Below are 21,093 nucleotides of genomic sequence, written 5' to 3'. Positions count from 1 at the left end.
CAAATGGAATAAACAAGAACATATTTTGAATTCTGTACAATGAGAAATTTGATTCGTAATGAAGAGTGGTCAGATTAGTCAAACAGTGAAACATGGGAAAATTTAAGAAAAATCTGGTATTGATTGGCCATACCAAAACTTCTGAAAATTTTATGGATAGAAGATATATGAGTCTATTTTCAGGGAAAATTAACGGCACTTGATTTGGAGTTTCGTAGCTCTAGTTATAAATAATTTAGTGACTGTTGCTCAGGAAGACAGCTTGCAGTGAAATTATGATTATGTGGTAAACATTGACAAAAATTTGTTAATGAGTTGCTTATTGTTTTCTTATAAGCTTACTATGATCTGTAGGTGTGGTTGGCCGAATATTGTAAGGGGTTAATATGTAGTTTGTATTTGAATAGTTAGATTAACGTGTTAGTAATCCAATTGTAGGCGGTTCGTGTGTGGATCTCGTCAGCATATCGTCGCAAACAGGTGTGTAACTAACACCCTCTTTCTTAGTCTGGATCGGCAAAAGTCGAAAAGCCGAAATGTCAAAAATCGGTATTTTATAGATTTGCGAGTGTGCGAATGCTCGTGAGGTAAATCGATTAATGTTTTTGGTAAGCTGCAAAATTTGGACTGCAAAGTGCATGATTTCTGTGCCCTCGATATTTTTGGGCTTAATGGGCCAAAATTGGAATGATGGGCCAACGGGCCCAATTCGCTAAGAACCCTCGGTACGTGATTCTGTTAGTACGTGAAAAGTAGGAATATGCATGAAAAACCCTAAAATAGATAAATTACTAAAATACCTTTAAAAGTGAAAAATTTGCAGTTTTACCCTAATAGATAAATTACTAAAATACCCCTAGGGTTAAATTGACCTAAATGCATGTTTGACTGTTGTTATTTATTGCATGCCATATTGTTATTATCTGATGCATGGGATTGGGATATTGACGGAAGAAGTACTGAAAGTGGCTTGTCCACGTACTGGAGGCTTTGCCTCAATTTACTGTTAACTGAGCAGCAAGGCTGCAACTGTGGAGTGTTGGGTTGGGTGGGTTGAGCTATTCCCCACATAGAGTGTAGGGCTAGTACGGGTGGAGTCTAGTGGTTGGTGGGTTGAGTAGTCTCCCCAAATGGGCTTGCATATGTTATTGATGTTGCATGTATTTTGAAATGGGCTTATGGGCCATACTGTTATCTGAATAAGGGCCTAAGGCCCAGTTTATTGTAATCTGAAAAGGGCTCTGGTCCAGTACCACTGTTACCTGAATGGGCTTAGGCCCAATAGGTTTGAGCTGACTTGGGCTTTGAATGGGTTTTCCTTACACACTGAGTTTCCCCAAACTCACCCCTTTTATTTTCATCCACGCAGGAAATCCCCAACCATAGTGGGCTTGGAGCTGTGAGGGAATTCGGAGTGGCCACCCGTTCTGAAAGTTTGATTTTCTTCTGGTGAACTGGACATCCTTTTATTTACGTTTGAAGTTTTGGGTTTTTTTAATGTAATAAGGCCGCTTAATTATTTTTGATGGTTTTAATATGTATTACTAAGATAGGTATTACTTATTTTAACTGTTGAAATTGGATAGCTGTAGGGCGCGTTTTCAAAAACAACAATTGATTTCAAAATAACATGACAACAAGCAAAGCTTCCGCAATGAAAGTATTTTCCAAAATTAATCACTTTTCCTAAAAATGACATAATCAAATCGGTTTCCTAGAAATATCCATGACGTTAAGGTGTGGCAATGGCGGTATGCATGTCTAGGATTGGATCCGAAGGGAGCTTGGTACTTAAGCAGTCCAATGGACTCACCACCTCTTTTCCGGTTTCCTACCTGGTGCACAGCTTCCATTCACTTTAACCTATAATGAAATTATCTTTTAAAACACTAAGTAAGTTTTTCTGGATCAACAATATAAAATGTTTTGAACGCTTCGATGTGGCATGTCGGATCTGATCATAACGTCTGGGCCGAGTTTGGGGTGTTACATTTAGTGGTATCAGAGCCTAGGTTACAACAACTCGGCTGTGGAATGGGTTTACAAAAAAAACAAAGATTTTCAAAAACAAAATTTTTTTATAAAGAATGCGAAGAACTCGATTTTCAAAATTTAGATCTTTAGAAGGTGGCATTCCGAATCTCCGGCTCAAGTCTGTAAGTATTACTTTGAACTTTTCTGAATATTTTCCTGAATTATCTGTCTGTACTGAAATCCTGCTAGGATACTCTAGATAGGATGATACTGAAACCATAGGAAAATCTGATAAGAGACTGAAACTGTAGCTAAACTTCGATTCTATGAAAACAAACTCTGAACTACTATCTGATTTATAAAATATCTGTAATAAACACTGGAATATTAATTGATGCATAAAAATTCGTAATCAAGATAATACAATATGAGTACAAGAGGCCGTGGACGGAGCCGAGGAAGTACTCGAGCGAGATCTTCGTCTTCGAGACATATGCCGACGGTGGATGCACCGGTACCACCGGAAACAGAGGTAGAGTCTCATGACCGCGGTGCCGAGGATGATGCCCTGTCACAGGCAATGCTTCGTGTTTTGAAAAGGGTTGCCGGGGCAAGTACGGGCAATGGAGTTCGGGGATCTATTTCTGAACGACTTTTCATCAAGCTCTTCTCATTTTGACTGATCTACAATTCCAAAGCTTTTTCAACATTTAAACTACCAATGAGACAAGAAGTAGTAAAACTCCCTAGATTTCTAAGCTTGTTAGGTAGTTTATTTTGGAGAATGGCTGAACAATCCTCATTAAGATCCACAATCGACAAGTCGTCTAACTTCCTTTTATTCATTATCTGCTCCTTTAAGAATTTTGCATACATTGGTATCTATGAAAGGGCTTTAACAAAAGGTACGTTAATATGCAATTTTTTTAAGAGTTCAAGAAATTTCTCATATTGTTCTGTTGTGTGGTCTCTCTTTAATGCTACTAGATATGAAATTTGAGGTATGTATTCTCTAAACACCAGCTTATGCTCTTTCTTGCTTTACTCAACCTCATCATTTTTCACAACATCTTCTAGCTTCGGCTTCTATTTAGGCTCCACTAACCCTTCCACGCTTCAAACAGTGGTTGGGTGGATTTGCTCATTTGGTTTATTTTCATTTTGACTAGGTAAGCTGCCTTGTGGTCTTTCTAGAACAAGTTTAGCAAGCTACCCAACTTTTTTTTCAAGACCTTAAATTGATTGTACCTCGCGAATAGGGAATTGTAGGAGGTATTGATGGAGAAGACCTCATCCACATTGTAGAAAAGGTTAGAAACTCTTTATACGACTATGTCTCTAGCTAATCGTTTAGTATTGAAACAACATCTATTTACGTTTCGCATGAATGAAGGTGAGTTTCTTAGAGATCACATCATTCAATTCATTACTGTTTTAGATGATTTAAATAACATTAAGGTTTAGATTGACGATGACCATCAGCCTATGCTATTGTTGTGCTCTTTACCCCCTTCATACAAGTCTTTCTGGGAAACCATGATTTATGTGAAAGATAATCTCTTATTTGAAGATGTGAAGGGTCATTTGTTGAGCAAAGACAAACTCAACAATGAGTTTGGTTCAGATAGCAAGATAGATAAGCAAGCTTCCATTTTGGTAGCATCAAAGGAGCGAGACAAAAAGTGTCACTATTGAAAGAAGTTAGGCCACATCAAAGCAGATTGTTATAAACTGTGAAATAAAAGGGCTGTTGAGAGCCATGAGAAAGATGTAGCTAGTTCTAATTTAGCCAACGAAAGCAGTGATGATTTCTTCTTAGTGTGAACGAGCAATAGCTCTGAGTTTACGTCCGAATGGATCCTAGACTCGGGATGTTCATCCACATGTGTCCCAATAAAAAATGGTTCTCCACATACAGTTTAGTTGAAGGTGAAGTTTTGCACATGGGAAATGATTCATCCAGTAAGGTAATTGGTATTGGTACTATTAAAATTAGAATGCTTGATCGGATTATTAGGATACTCTCAGATGTTAGGTATGTACCTGATTTATGAAAGGGTCCCATCTCCTTGAGTATTTTAGGCTCAAAAGATTGCAGAGCCAACATCGAGTCAAATGACATTAAGGTATCTCGTGGGGCTCTCATTTTTGTTAAAAGGTAAAAGGACCGATAGTCTTTATATTTTTGAAGGTTCTATACTGATCGAAGAAATTGGATGTCTCTTATCTGTTACAGAGTCAAAGTCAACTCGTTTAGAGCAGAGGCTATTTGATCATAGGAGGGAAAAATGTATGACCATTTCGTTGAAGAGAGGTTCTTTTTTGGATACAGGTTTTGAAAAAGTAGGGCATTGTGTTCGTGAAAATCAGACCTGGGTTAGTTTTGATTTAACAGTGCACAAGTTGAAGGCTAGAAGTCTTCCAGCTTCTAAGCACAAATTAGACTCAGTTAATTCCCTACCGAGTTTAAGATAGGCCAGCGACGGGCTTTGGTAAAGATGACGTTGTGGAAATATGAGTCAAGGTGGAGATTTTTTGAGTATGCCTCATATTTCAGTCAAATTTGAGAAATAATCTTTTAGTTAAACTCTACTTATTTGTTTTAATGAAACTCTGATTAGTTTAGATTATTTTAATATTATTTGACCTATTAATTTAGCCTATAAATAAGCTCTTTTACAACCTTAGAAAATACACTCAATAGAGATTAGAACTCATAACACTTTTGGAGAATTTTGTGTTTATGTTTTAAGGGTTCTTTGTTTTCGAGGTTTTAGGGTTTAGTTTTTATCTCCATCTTTTATACTCTTCGTTATTTTTCCATTATAGTAAAATTATGTTTATCCGTGGTTTTTTTATCCTATTTGGAGGGGTTTTTTCACGTTAAATTTGTGTGTTAAATTTCTCAATTTCTTTCCCTATTTTTACTTGCTTGTTCCTTAATCCGATCGATCCCCAATAGTTTGTACATTGAGGGCAATGTACATCTTCAGTGTGGGGAGGATTTTATATACTTATGCTATATAGCCCCTGAATTATTGTTTGTGTTTAAGTAATTTTTTCGTACCTAACATTGAAGTAATTTCTTTTAATTTGGAGTTTTTGTTGATTTTGTTTTAGGATTTATTTGTAGATATTTGTGTATTGGTTGATTTATATTTTAAGACATAAGAGAATCAAACATGATAAGTTATTTTTTAGAAATAAATATTTTAGGTTATCTCCCTGAACTGAATTATTATCATGAAATTTTGAAATTAAAGGTTTGACATCAAAACCATAATTTTTTGTGAGCTTTTGAGCCTATAGAGCTTATATTTTATTTCGTGCTCATTTTATTTTTGGTTTTGTGTATGTCAACTTGATTTGTTATTCTAGAACTCACTTCAATTATATATGTCGAGACCACACATTGACCTTAGAATCGTTCCAATTATTATGTTATACTTGGTTTGGGAAAATGTGTTCTAATTGATTTGACTTAAAACATTTCTTTTAGACGGAAGCTTTTGAAACCATCCAGTTTACAAAACTGTTTTTACTTACGAAAAATCTTAGTTTATTTTAGGGAAACTGTACGAAGTTGTATTGCAGGTTTTAAATCCCTAATAAGAAGTTTTAAGTCCCAAACCAAAACAGTCCAATGTCCCAAAAATTACATAACGAATACCCAAAAAAATAGGAGCGAGGTGATGAATTCAAAGTAAATTAAAAAAGCTCAAAACCGTGGTGGTCACTGTTGAGTCCTCCGCTGCACCGATCCATCTATTGCTGGGGATTACCTACATAGATAAAACAGAAAAGGGTTAGTTTTCGCAAACTTAGTGTGTAATCCCCACAGATATCGCACATACAGAGTAGACAATAGGTGTTATAAATAAACAGTTAGGGCCGGAGCCCTTTTACAGAATCAGTTAGGGCCTTAGCCCATCGGATACAAAATCATATACAACTTAGGGCCTTAGCCCATGTCAGATATATTATGCAGACAAAATATAACAATCCTACCCACCAGCCTCTACACACCATCTCCATCCAACCCTACACACCATGTGGGGATAAAATTGACCCACCCATCCCTACACATCATGCTATACCCAAATGCGGCACATAATCAGATAATTGCAGCTGAGCTGCCAGATATCAGGCTTAAGATCCTTTCAGAATACTTCCTCCAAACAACATCATCCCAACCCCGATACAATGCAACATACAAAAATGACATGCCAATATGTAATTTATCAGATCATACATTCAGTTCAGATATCGTAGTTCATGCTCGATACAAAAATCAGATAGTCAGAATACTCAATAATAGGTCTAAGTAGCACTTACCGACCCTGCGGTAGGTCCACAGTCGACTTGGGAGACCCGTGCAACCTTACAGATCATTTCAAAAAAATGGGCTCACACACTCATGTGGCTTGCCCGTTCGTGTGGCCCACACGACCCAAGTTGGCCTTGGCCGTGTGGATCACATGGCCTGGCCTAGAATCCCACACGCTCGTGTGGGCCCATATGGCCCAATTGGTCGAGCTCGTGTGTCACACACAGCCTCACCAGCCATTACACGACTATGTCATGCGCCCGTGCCTTGTTCGCACGGCCTGGCTCGTTGATCACATGCCCGTGTACAGCCACACAGCCTACCACACGGGCAACCACATGCCCGTGTGGCGTCAATAATTTCATTTTTTGGCATTCGCCGATTCGTGCTTTCTGTGTTTCTAAGTACACGCCTGATACGATTTTGTAACAAACACAATCCTAAACACTCCAAAACCTAAATACAGTATGCCAAACTCTGATTAAGCGATTGATTTCAAAATTCAACCAAAGAAACAACTGAAACCCGACTCACCACCGATGAGGACCCTTCATTAATTCTTACTAAACTGAAGCAACGAGCTCACTGCTCACGACCATCAATCGTAATAAAAGTCAGATTCTAAATCGATTACTAAATACCTATTACAATGAATAGAATTAGAAGGCTTATCTATTCCGTACAAGGGTAAAACTCGTTGTTAAACGAAAAGATGAAGTAGAGAACAAGAAGAAAAGGAAAAGAGGGAAGCCTAAGGGAGAAATTCAGTAGGATAGCAGAGAATTACTTCAGAAATTTTTGGAAAAAGGACCAAAATTTTTTAAAAAAGAAAAGATGATGGAGATAAATTGTAACACTTCATACCCGTATCCTACGTCGGGACAGAATACAAGGTGTTACCTAACTTAAACTCATGTTTATGACCATTTTCGAGTTTCCAAGACTAAGACAAATTTAAAACTTCCCCAAACTTATCAACACATCCTTAATATGGGTTTACGAGGCCCAAAACACTCATCAAAAATCGTTCGGAACCAACTCGGGTTCTTTAGTCAACTTTTAAAAAATGACACTTGACATAGGGGCACACGACCGTATGAGAGGGGCAACATGCCCGTGTGACTACTTTGACATGGTCGTGCTGTTGGTCCATGTGGCTCACACGGCCTACGTAATATAGGGACACACCCGTGTCCTTCATCCGTGTGGAATTAATTCTAAGTTTACACCTACAGGGGTTTTCACATGACTTGACACATGCCTGTGTCTTAGCCCGTGTGCAAAAACTTGGACATTCTATTTTTGACATCAGCAATTCTTAAGGGTCACATGGCCAAGGCACACGATCGTATGCTAGGTCATGCCCTTTACACAGTTGAGACACACGGGCGTGTCTCTGCCCATGCGTTTACTATCATGCATACTGACTTGCAAATTTTACGTGCAGGAGACACACGGCCGGACAACACGCCCATGGGGCTGGCCATGTGTCAGGCACGGCCTAGACACACGCTCATGTGTCTACCCATGTGGGCAATATAAGGCTATTTACCAAGCCTCTTTACAACCCCTACTTACACAACCTACACAATAGCAACCAAAACCAATACAAAACTATTTCATGCAACCAAATCTGCCACAATAGACAACATTTCATTTGTACATTTTACTCATCCATGAAAATAACATCGTTTACATATATCAAAATGAATATTAGCCATCATTTGAGGCTTAATACAAAATGTAGGGGAATCACCCATGCCAACACATTTGGCCAATTTTTAAAAACTCAAAACATCAAAGTCTAACCTTATAAATGCCATTCTAAAAAAAGAGAGTCTAACTATACCGAGTGCTTCGGCTGATAGTTTGATTGTTGCCTCCGACATTCGAGGATCCTCAAGTTAGTTAGGTGGCACTATAAGAAAAAGGAAAGGAGAGGGAGTAGGCATAAAGCTTAGTAAGTTGCACATAAATAAATGTACAACAACAATTTTACCCTTCAGCAACATGCTCGTAACACAAAAGTGGGCATAAGCATAACTTAACTTATCAATATCCATATAAATATCATAGCATATATCGAACTCATATCTCATACATTTCAAATAGGTACCTGTACCACTCACAACACGGTTATACCTTACTCAATAGCTTAAACTGTATCTCTTACTATTAAACCATTCGAAATTTTACCGGAAATTCCATAAGCCTCAAACATGGGGTAGGGTGTCGATGCCGTGTCCCAGACATGGTCTTACACTGGCTCATATCTCAAGTCGATGCCATGTTCTGGACATGGTCTTACACTGACTATCATCTCGTAGCCGATGCATGTCCCAAACATGTCTTACACTAGCACTCGTCTTGATGCCGATTCCATGTCCTAGACATGGTCTTACACTGGCTCTCATAATGTGGCCGATGCATGTCCCAGACATGTCTTACACTAACCCATGATAACCTATATGTCATGGCGTGAATATCCGATTTATTTTTTAGGTTCAAACAGGAACTCTACTATTTCTATTATCATCATACTTTCTCGATTCCACAATCAAGCAATCCATGCTATAATAATTCAAATACAATTCAACACATTCATTAGCAATGTAGTTGTATTATTTACATACAACTTACCTCGAATTACAAAATGTGGCGACTAGTTGATTTAGTCGATTTGCTTGGCTTTCCCCCGATCTAGGTTCGAATTCGGTATTTCTTGATCTATAATAGAAAAATGTATTTATTTAGTCATTAAATAGGATTTAGCATTTGACAATTCACATCTTTGGTAAAATGACCAATCTGCCACTAGACTTTTACAAAATGACCATTTTACCCCTAAGCCTGAAATTCAATTTTTATCGAATTTATTCATATCTTAAGCCTAGCCGAGCTCCTTTTTCTCTTATAGAAACCCCAAATTTCCACTATTTCATACATTTATCATCTATTTTACAACTTATGCAAAATAGTCCCCTTTAGGTGTTTTCATGCCAACACATTTTTCAATAGTTGTTTATAATACAACCAAGACTCATTTTCTTTCATAAAAACTCAGCAACATCACAAATCCTTTCATGGAAAAAACTTTAAATTCTTAATCATTTTGCAAAATAGTACCCTCATTTGGAAGCTCATGCTTCAAAGGGTCCAAAAATGTAAAAATCATTAAGAAAAGTCATGAAATATCACTTACTTGTGAAGGCTTAGAGTTGATGGAATTTTCAAGCTTAAAAACCCCTTTTAATGACCAACTTTTTGGTGGAAGAAGAAAGAGTAAAAAAAATAAAGTCTTTTTTTGTTTATTTTATTTAAAACTAGTCAAAATTGGTGACCAAACACCACCTAATTTTGACTTTCTCATCAATTTGTCTCCTATGGCCGGCCACCCTATACTCTAAGGGTCTAATTGCTCTTTAAAGGCCCCTAATTTAGTATTTATGGGAATTTAACACCCCTAACTATCAGATTAGGACTTTGGCACTTCATGCAATTTAGTCTTTTTTCGCAATTGGGCTCATAAACGTCAGAATTAACTTACCAAACTTTTCATACACTACTATAAACATGCTATGAATTTAAAATTAATAATAAAATAATTTTCCCGACTTCAAATTTGTGGTATCGAAACCACTGCTCTGACTAGCCCCAAAATCGGGCTGTTACATAAATCTCATAACTTCTCCATATCCCTTAAATCTCTCCACGAAACCCAGTACCTAGAATCCCCATGCAACCAAAACACTCTCCCAAATCCAAGCAAAAGTTTTAACAATACGCTCACATAGAGTTTCGAACACAGGACCTCCAATACAATAACACTCCGCTTAACCACCAGACTAGCAGACCAATTCAGAAAAAGCTAAAATTTTCCAAATGCAAGGCTTGAACTTGGAACCTCCCACATACACCTAGAATACTTAACCACTGAAGTAGATACTGTAACACCCCGAACCCGAGACCGTCACCGGAGTCGAACACGAGGTGTTAACAGACTTTAAACCACTTATAAAAAAATTTTCCAGACACTACCAATCTGCGTACTAGTCGCTAAAAAAATCATATCTTGAGTTCAGAAACTCAAAATCTAGTTCTGTAAATTTTCCCTGAAACTAGACTCATATACCCATCTACATATTTTTTTCTAGAATTTTTGGTTGGGCCAATTAGTACATTTTATTAGTCAAAGTCTCCCATGTTACAGGGATCGACTACACTGACCTTTGCGCAATACGACTTGGATATCTCCCTGTACAGGGCTTCAATACTGATGCCGTTTATTTCTATATAAACTAGACTCAGAGAAAAATCTATACATATATGGCATGACTCCTAATTGTCTCTGGTTAATTTATAATGAATTTCCAAAGTCAGAATAGGAAATCCAGAAACCGTTCTGGCCCTGTCTCACGAGAACCTGAATATCTCTTAACATACTGTCCATATGATTGTTTCGTTACTTTCTTATGAAAATATATTCATCAAGGTTCGTTTACATAATTTATTCACTATTTAATTCCATTCCTACTATTTTTAGTGATTTTCCAAATCTACATCACTGCTGCTGTCAGCATCTGCCTTTAAGGTAGACTTTACCTATTTCATAGTTTCCATGATTCAACTAGCCCTTTTAGCATAAATAGCACAAATTATGATAGTGATTAACCATTCCCATGGCCAATCCTTGTTAAGCATATCCACACCTCTCAATAACCATATCCATACCAAATGATGATAACATTATGCTCAAACATATATAAGCCATTTTCGCATGGCTATCCAAAATTATACAAGTCCAAAGGGTCCATGACCCACAACAAAAAGGGTAGTCCTATACATGCCATTTCGAAGTTCAACCAAAATTGTACCAAAAGGGGGGGCTTTGATAGTGTGGGCGACTTCGACTTCAAAATCCCGAGTCCGATAGCTGGAGAACCAAAATCTATAAAACAGAGAATCAAGGAGACGGAGTAAGCAATTTATGCTTAGTAAGTCTTGAGCAAGGGATTCCAGCACAACAAAAGTATAGCATTCATGTAGCTAAACGGATAATTTCATATGCACAATTTTTCAATATCATACTTACTTCACATTACCAACCCTTTTATTCATACACAAAGATCAACTTAGCCAAAGGCCGGTAGCTCATTTATCAACTGAGCGAATACTTATTTGTAAGGGCTCAACTAATTCAAAGCACATACGAAACATACCTTAATGTTGGGATGTTTCAAGCGTATTAACTGAAATTTTTACAGCAAGATCATTCATTCCCAAATCACGTACCTTCGGAATTTAACCGGATATAGCTACTCGTTCAAATGCCTTTGGGACATAGCCCGGTTATAGTAACTCGCACAAATGCCTTCGGGACTTAACCCGGATTTAGTAACTCACACAAATGCCTTCGGGCTTAGCCCGGAATTAGTATCTCGCACAAATGCCTTCGGATCTTAGTCCGGATATGGTCACTTAGCACAAAGCCTTCGGGACTTAGCCCGGACATCATTCAAATAACCATGCACATTTAACAATAAATCATGGCACATTCGTATTTCGTTTTCGTTAGCAAAACTCAAACACAAGACACTTATCATTCTTGCAATTTCGGCTCAATAGCCACACACAAAGAGCATGATTTTGATTTGCTTAAAACATGATCTAATCAAATCATAATTTAAGCTCTTTTACTCAAGAACTTACCTCGGATGTTGTCGAACGATTCCGATAGCTATTCGACCACTTTTTCCTTCCCTTTATCGGATTTAGTTCCCCTTTGCTCTTGAGCTTAATTAAACAAATAAATTGATTTAATCATTTGAGCATCGAAAAGAGGAACACAAGGCACTTAGCCCATATTTATACATTAGACATTAAAGTCACATATGTACGGAATCATGAATCAAACTCAACATTTTGGCTAATTTTCCCCCTTGGCCGAATTTTCTAAGCCAAGACAAAAGCATCAATATGCTTGCCTCTGACCGAATACATGCAACACCAATCTCCTTCCTATGGCCGAATATGCATGTCTATGTTGGGGCCGATTGCAACACTTAATACATTCTACAAGTATGGTCACTTGTATTGACTAAACACCATTTTGTTTCAAGTTCAAAACTTGGCTAATACACACATATATACACTAGTAAAGCATCCTCTCCCTTTCCATCAATTTAACACATGCATTACTCATTAATATACAAAAATTATATTCGGCCTTAGCACACAACTTGCTAGCCGATTCTTCTCCATCTAGCAACCAATGCACATATGTGCTCACTCAAAAATGCTAAAAAGAAGATTCAAGAATCATCAATCCACCATCACATGCATCATTAACAAGCTTCATATTTAGCATGCAATGGCATTAATACAAAATCTACCTAGGCCGAATATCATCCCCATGACATAGCAAAGATTGGGACCATGGGCTAATTAGAACTCAAGCTAGCAACCAAAAAAAACATGCATGAATCTTATGGCACAACCTCAAACATACCTTGATCTAGATACAAGTATGGCCAAACCTCCTCCTAATCCTCTTCCAAACCAAACATGAAGCAAGAACTCCTTCCTCCTTCCTTAGAATTTTCGGCCAAAAGAAGATGAAAAAGGATGAACAAAATTTTTCTTTTCTTTTCTTTAACTTACGGCAATGGGGGGAAACAACCACACACTTTTTTTTTCATCATATTCCCTTTCATTATTTTATGCCCATGCTCCTTATTTTATCATACTTCCCATGAAACACTAACTCAACATGTTTATGACATGTTCTTGCCCATCACACTTGGTCTACCATGCTTGTCATGGCCGGCCACTACTATTAGAGGGGGGAAATTGACATGCAAGTCCCCCCTTTTTCAACATGCACTAATAGGTCCTTATGCTTTGACCTATCACATTTCAAAATTTTCTCACATAAGTCCTATTTGCTAAAACTCACATGCAATCGACTAAATCGAAGCTTGAAATTTTCACACATTTATAATTACATATTCTAGACCATAAATATCACATTCGAACATTTCGGTGACTCGGTTTAGTGGTCCCGAAACCACTTCCCGACTAGGGTCAATTTTGGGCTGTCACAACTCTCCCCCACTTAAGAAATTTTCGTCCCCGAAAATCTTACCGGTAAATAGGTTTGGGTATCGTTCTTTCATCGAGCTCTCGGTTTCCCAAGTAGCTTCCTCGATCCCGTGTTTGAGCCATAACACCTTTACTAGCGGAACCCTTTTGTTTCACAACTCCTTCACTTCACGAGCTAGGGTACGCATCGGTTCTTCTTCATAACTTATATCGGCTTGAATTTCAACCTCTGATGGGCTAATTATGTGCGATGGATCAGATCTATAGCGTCGAAGCATCGAAACATGAAAGACATCGTGAATCTTTTCAAGTTCAGAGGCAAAATCAATCTATACGCAACCGGCCAACTCGTTCGAGATTTCGTACGGCCCAATGAATCTCGGGCTCAACTTGCCCTTATGGCCAAATCTGAGTACCTTTTTCCAAGGCAAACTTTAAGAAACACTTTATCTCCCACCTGATATTCAATGTCTTTTCGTATCAAATCCGCATACGATTTTTGACGATCTGTGGCTGCCTTCAGACTTTCATGGATTACCTTTACTTTCTGTTCGGCATCTTTAATCAAATCAACTCCAAAATTTTACTTTCACCGAGCTCGGTCCAAAACAATGGTGTACGGCATTTACGACCGTACAAAGCCTCGTAAGGTGCCATCTTAATACTTGATTGAAAACGATTGTTGTAAGCGAATTCAATCAAAGGTAAATACCGTTCCCATGAACTACTGAACTCGAGGATGCAACATCTCAACATATCCTCAAGTATCTAATTATCCGCTCGGATTGACCATCGGTTTGGGGGTGAAAAGCAGTGCTAAAATGCAGCTTGGTAATCAAAGCTTCTTGCAATTTCTTCCAAAATCGTGAGGTGAATCTCGGATCTCTATCCGACACGATAGAAATAGGTACCCCGTGTAATCTCACAATCTGAGAAACGTACAATTAGCTAGTTTATCCAATGAAAAATCTGTACGCACGGGGATAAAGTGAGCCGACTTAGTCAGTCTATCGACAACAACCCAAATCGCATCTTTCTTACTTGCTGACAATGGCAGTCCGGACACAAAGTCCATTGTGACTCGATCCCATTTCCACTCAGGTATCATGATCGGCTGAAGTAATCCTGAAGGCACTTGATGTTCCGCTTTCACTTGTTGACATATTAAACATCTCGAAACAAAGTCGGAGATGTCTCGTTTCATACCATGCCACCAAAACCAACGTTTCAAATCGTTGTACATTTTCGTACTCCCCAGGTGAATTGACATTCGGCTACAATGGGCTTCGTTCAGAATCATCGAAATGAGTTCCGAATTCCTTGGAACACAAAAACGACTTCTGAACCTCAAACAATCATCATCATCAATTTGAAACTCCGATTCCTTGTTCGAAACACACTCAGTCCGTTTTGCAACCAATTCATCATCAACTTTCTGGGCTTCACGAATTTGATGAATCAATAATGGTTTGGCTTTTAATTCAGCTACTAACACATTGTCGGGTAGAATAGACAAGTGCACATTCATCGCTCGTAAAGCAAACAATGATTTCCGGCTTAAGGCGTCCGCAACCACATTAGCCTTTCCCGGGTGGTAATCAATGACAAGCTCGTAATCTTTCAACAACTCAAGCCAACGTCTTTGTCGCAGATTTAAGTCTCTTTGAGTCATCAAATATTTGAGACTTTTGTGATCCGAAAATACATGGCACTTTTCACCAAATAAGTAATGTCGCCATATTTTTAAAGCAAATACGATGGCAGCTAGTTCAAGATCATGGGTCGGATAATTTTTTCATGTGGCTTTAATTGTCTCGACGCATAGGCCACCACTCGACCTTCTTGCATCAATACGCAACCCAACCCAAGTAGGGATGCGTCACTATAAATGACAAACTCTTTGCCTGATTCGGGTTGCACTAAAATTGGAGCTTCAGTCAAATAAGTTTTCAGTTGATTGAAACTTTTCTGACATTTCTCCGTCCATTCGAACTTAACATCCTTTTGAAGTAGCTTCGTCATTGGTGTGGCTATCATCGAGAAACCTTTGACAAATCGTCGGTAATAACGGCGAGCCCCAAAGCTCCGAACTTCAGTAATATTTCTTGGAGGTTCCAGTTAAGTATGGCTGAAATTTTGTTCGGGTCAACTCGAATACCCGATCGGATACCACTGACCCAAGAAGCTAACCTCTCTTAACCAGAACTCACACTTACTGAACTTAGCATATAACTGCTTATCCCGCAAAATTTGCAACACTAATCTCAGGTGCTCAGCATGTTCGGTCTCATCTCTTGAATAGACCAAGATGTCATCAATGAACACAACTACGAACCGATCCAAATATGGTCTGAAGATTCGATTCATCAAATCCATAAATACCGCAGGGGCATTAGTGAGCCCAAACGGCATCACTAAGAATTCGTAGTGACCATATCTCGTTCTGAAGGCAGTTTTGGGTATGTCCGAATCTCGAATTCGCAACTGATAATAGCCGATCTCAAATCTATTTTTGAGAACACTGAGGCTCCCTTCAGTGGTCGAACAAATCATGATACGCGGTAACGGATATTTTTCTTTATTGTCACTTTATTCAGCTGACGATAGTCAATGCACAACCTCATGGTTCCGTCCTTCTTTTTCACGAACAATACTGGTGCACCCCAAGGTGAGAAACTTGGTGAGCGAAACCTCTATCCGTCAATTCTTGCAACTGAGCTTTCAACTCTTTTAACTCGGTTGGTGCCATACGATACGGAGCTATCGAAATCGGCGTAGTCCCAGGTACAAGCTCAATACCAAACTCTATCTCCCGAACAGGTGGTAAACCCGATAATTCTTCAGGAAAAACATCCGGGTATTCACAAACCACCGGCACAGATTCGGGTTTCTTTTCTAATTCTTGTCATCAAGTACATACGCAAGGTATGCGTCGCACCCTGTTTCTTACATATTTCTGGGCCAACATTGAGGATATTACAGCTGGCACCCCTTTAAGTCCGTAGACTCAACTCGGATTATCTCGTTATTTGCGCACCTCAAATCAATAGTCTTGCTTTTCAGTTCACAACTGCATCATGCGCGGTCAGCCAATCCAAACCAAGAATAACATCAAATTCATCAAACGACAAAAGCATCAAGTCCGCCGAAAAACAGGAACCTCGAATTACTAGGGGACATTCTTACACACTTTGTCGACAAGCACGTAACGACCCAAGGGATTTGACACCCGAATTACGAACTCAGTAGACTCAATAGGTAAAGTCTTACTGGATGCTAAGGTTTCACATATGTAAGAATGAGTAGAACCGGGGTCAATCAAAGCAATTACATTAGTGTCAAAGAGAGTAAAGTACCGGTAATAACATCAGGCGAAGAAGCATCCTCGCGGGCACGTATAGCATAAGCTCTAGCAGGCGCACGAGCCTCGGATCTGGTCGTAGCATCTCTAGATCCTCTCTGACCACCGCTAGCATGCCCGTATTTCTAGATGGTCTACCTCGAGCAGTGGTAGCACCCGGTTTCCCACTCTGATTTACATTCTGTTCAGACAACCTCGGGCAATCTTTAATGAAGTGGTCAACTGATCCGCACTTGTAACAGGAGAGGTCAGGGAATCTACAACTCCCCGAATGCCATTTACCGCAATATCGACATTCCGTTCTATCTCGACGTTCATTCCCAACACTGGCGACCGAAGTGCCTCGTGTACCTACAGGGGGTCGATCACGATCTCGTCTAAAAAGGCCCGAAGTGCCTCTAGACGGCCCACATCATCTCGAAATTTCTTCGATGCCTGTTGAAGAGACTTTCCCGAGGATCTTTTACGAAACTCTCCAGTTCCCACATCAACTTTTTGTTTTTCTTTTCTAAGCTCTTCGGCTTTACAAGCTCGCTCGACAAGTACTACGAACTCTCGTATTTCAAGAACGCCAACGACATTTTTATATCTTCATTCAGCCCATCCTCGAAGCGTTTACACATGATAGCCTCGGACGAAACACATTCCCTAGCATACTACTAAGTCTAACAAATTTTTCGCTCGTAATCAGTAACTGACATAGAACCTTGCTTAAGCTCAAGAAATTCCTTCCGTTTTTGATCAACAAATCTCTGGCTGATATACTTTTTCCGAAACTCAGTTTGAAAAACTCCCATGTTACTTGCTCTCGGGGCACAACCGAAGTCAGAGTACTCCACCAATAGTAGGCAGAATCGCGTAGCAAGGAGATAGTACACTTTAGACATTCATCGGTGTACAAGATAGCTCATCGAGTACCCGGATAGTGTTGTCCAACCAAAATTCAGCTTGCTCGGCGTCGTCGCTATCCGTAGCTTTAAATTCAGTAGCCCCATGTTTTCGGATTCTGTCAACTGGGGCTTATTTGACCTTATTTGGTCAGTTCTGGAGGTAGTGTAGGTGCGGGGGTTGTATTTGTCGGGAATGGAGGTTGTGGAACAGCCGTATTAGTTGAATGTATTGGTTGAACCAATCATTCATCACGCTATAGAAAGCTTGTCTAGCTTCATTATTCGGGTTACTAGCATTAGGTTGAGAGTCCTTCGGCGCTGTCCCTTGTGCGGGAGCAGGTGCTACACTCTCAAGATCATCAACTACCGCTCGGTCGGGATCGGGATCCATTACTATAAATAAACACATTTACAATTGTCAGAAATCACCACACTATCAAATAATCACATAAAATGGCATGTATAGCTAGACCCAACGCATTACAGTAGTCCTAGAATCGACTAAACCGTAGCTCTGATACCAATCAAATGTAACACCCCGAACCCGAGACCGTCACCGGAGTCGAACACGAGGTGTTAACAGACTTTAAACCACTTATAAAAAATTTCCAGACACTGCCAATCTGCGTACTAGTCGCTTAAAAATCATATCTTGAGTTCAGAAACTCGGAATCCAGTTCCGTAAATTTTCCTGAAACTAGACTCATATGCTCATCTACATATTTTTTTCTAGAATTTTTGGTTAAGCCAATTAGTACAGTTTATTAGTCAAAGTTTCCCATGTTACAGGGATCGACTACACTGACCTTTGCGCATTACGACTTCGATATCTCCCTGCACAGAGCTTCAATGCTGATTCCGTTTGTTTCTATAGAAACTAGACTCAGAGATGAATCTATACATATATGACATGACTCCTAATTGTCTCTGGTTAATTTATAATGAATTTCCAAATTCGAAACAGGGAATCCAGAAACCGTTCTGGCCCTGTCTTACGAGAACCTGAATATCTCTTAACATACTGTCCATATGATCGTTTGTTACTTTCCTATGAAAATAGATTCATCAAGGTTCGTTTACATAATTTATTCACTATTTAATTCCCTTCCTACTATTTTTAGTGATTTTCTAAATCTACATCACTGCTGCTGTCAGCATCTGCCTTTAAGGTAGACTTTACCTATTTCATAGTTTCCATGATTCAACTAGCCCTTTTAGCATAAATAGCACAAATTATGATAGTGATTAACCATTCCCATGGCCAATCCTTGTTAAGCATATCCACACCTCTCAATAACCATGTCCATACCAAATGATTATAACATTAAACTCAAACATATATAAGCCATTTTCGCATGGCTATCCAAAATTATACAAGTCCAAAGGGTCCATGACCCCAACAAAATGGGTAGTCCTATACATGCCATTTCGAAGTTCAACCAAAATTGTACCAAAAGGGGGGGGCTTTGATAGTGTGGGGACTTCGACTTCAAAATCCCGAGTCCGATAGCTGGAGAACCAAAATCTATAAAACAGAGAATCAAGGAGACGGAGTAAGCAATTTATGCTTAGTAAGTTTGAGCAAGGGATTCCAGCACAACAAAAGTATAGCATTCGTGTAGCTAAACGGATAATTTCATATGCACAATTTTTCAATATCATACTTACTTCACATTACCAACCCTTTTATTCATACACGAAGATCAACTTAGCCAAAGGCCGGTAGCTCATTTATCAACTGAGCGAATACTTATTTGTAAGGGCTCAACTAATTCAAAGCACATGCAAACATACCTTAATGTTGGGATGTTTCAAGCGTATTAACTGAAATTTTTACAGCAAGATCATTCATTCCCAAATCACGTACCTTCGGAATTTAACCGGATATAGCTACTCGTTCAAATGCCTTTGGGACATAGCCCGGTTATAGTAACTCGCACAAATGCCTTCGGGACTTAACCCGGATTTAGTAACTCGCACAAATGCCTTCGGGCTTAGCCCGTAATTAGTATCTCGCACAAATGCCTTCGGATCTTAGTCCGAATATGGTCACTTAGCACAAAGCCTTCGGGACTTAGCCCGGACATCATTCAAATAACCATTCACATTTAACAATAAATCATGGCACATTCGTATTTCATTTTCGTTAGTAAAACTCGAACACAAGACACTTATCATTCTTGCAATTTCGGCTCAATAGCCACACACAAAGAGCATGATTTTGATTTGCTTAAAACATGATCTAATCAAATCATAATTTAAGCTCTATTACTCAAGAACTTACCTCGGATGTTGTCGAACGATTCCGATAGCTATTCGACCACTTTTTCCTTCCCTTTATCGGATTTAGTTCCCCTTTGCTCTTGAGCTTAATTAAACAAATAAATTGATTTAATCATTTGAGCATCGAAAAGAGGAACACAAGGCACTTAGCCCATATTTATACATTAGACATTAAAGTCACATATGTACGGAATCATGCATCAAACTCAACATTTTGGCTAATTTTCCCCCTTGGCCGAATTTTCTAAGCCAAGACAAAAGCATCAATATGCTTGCCTCTGACCGAATACATGCAACACCAATCTCCTTCCTATGGCCGAATATGTATGTCTATGTTGGGGCCGATTGCAACACTTAATACATTCTACAAGTATGGTCACTTGTATTGACTAAACACCATTTTGTTTCAAGTTCAAAACTTGGTTAATACACACATATATACACTAGTAAAGCATCCTCTCCCTTTCCATCAATTTAACACATGCATTACTCATTAATATACAAAAATTATATTCGGCCTTAGCACACAACTTGCTAGCCGATTCTTCTCCATCTAGCAACCAATGCACATATGTGCTCACTCAAAAATGCTAAAAAGAAGATTCAAGAATCATCAATCCACCATCACATGCATCATTAACAAGCTTCATATTTAGCATGCAATGGCATTAATACAAAATCCACCTAGGCCGAATATCATCCCCATGACATAGCAGAGATTTGAACCATGGGCTAATTAGAACTCAAGCTAGCAACTAAAAAAAAACATGCATGAATCTCATGGCACAACCTCAAACATACCTTGATCTAGATACAAGTATGGCCAAACCTCCTCCTAATCCTCTTCCAAACCAAACATGAAGCAAGAACTCCTTCCTCCTTCCTTAGAATTTTCGGCCAAAAGAAGATGAAAAAGGATGAACAAAATTTTTCTTTTCTTTTCTTTAACTCACGGCAATGGGGGGGAAAAAACCACACACTTTTTTTTGTTTCATCATATTCCCTTTCATTATTTTATGCCCATGCTCCTTATTTTATCATACTTCCCATGACACACTAACTCAACATGTTTATGACATGTTCTTGCCCATCACACTTGGTCTACCATGCTTGTCATGGCCAGCCACTACTAATAGAGGGGGGAAATTGACATGCAA

Source organism: Gossypium hirsutum, chromosome A10 (assembly GCF_007990345.1).
Source record: "Gossypium hirsutum isolate 1008001.06 chromosome A10, Gossypium_hirsutum_v2.1, whole genome shotgun sequence".
NCBI lineage: Eukaryota > Viridiplantae > Streptophyta > Magnoliopsida > Malvales > Malvaceae > Gossypium > Gossypium hirsutum.
This window is presented reverse-complemented; position numbering follows the sequence as displayed.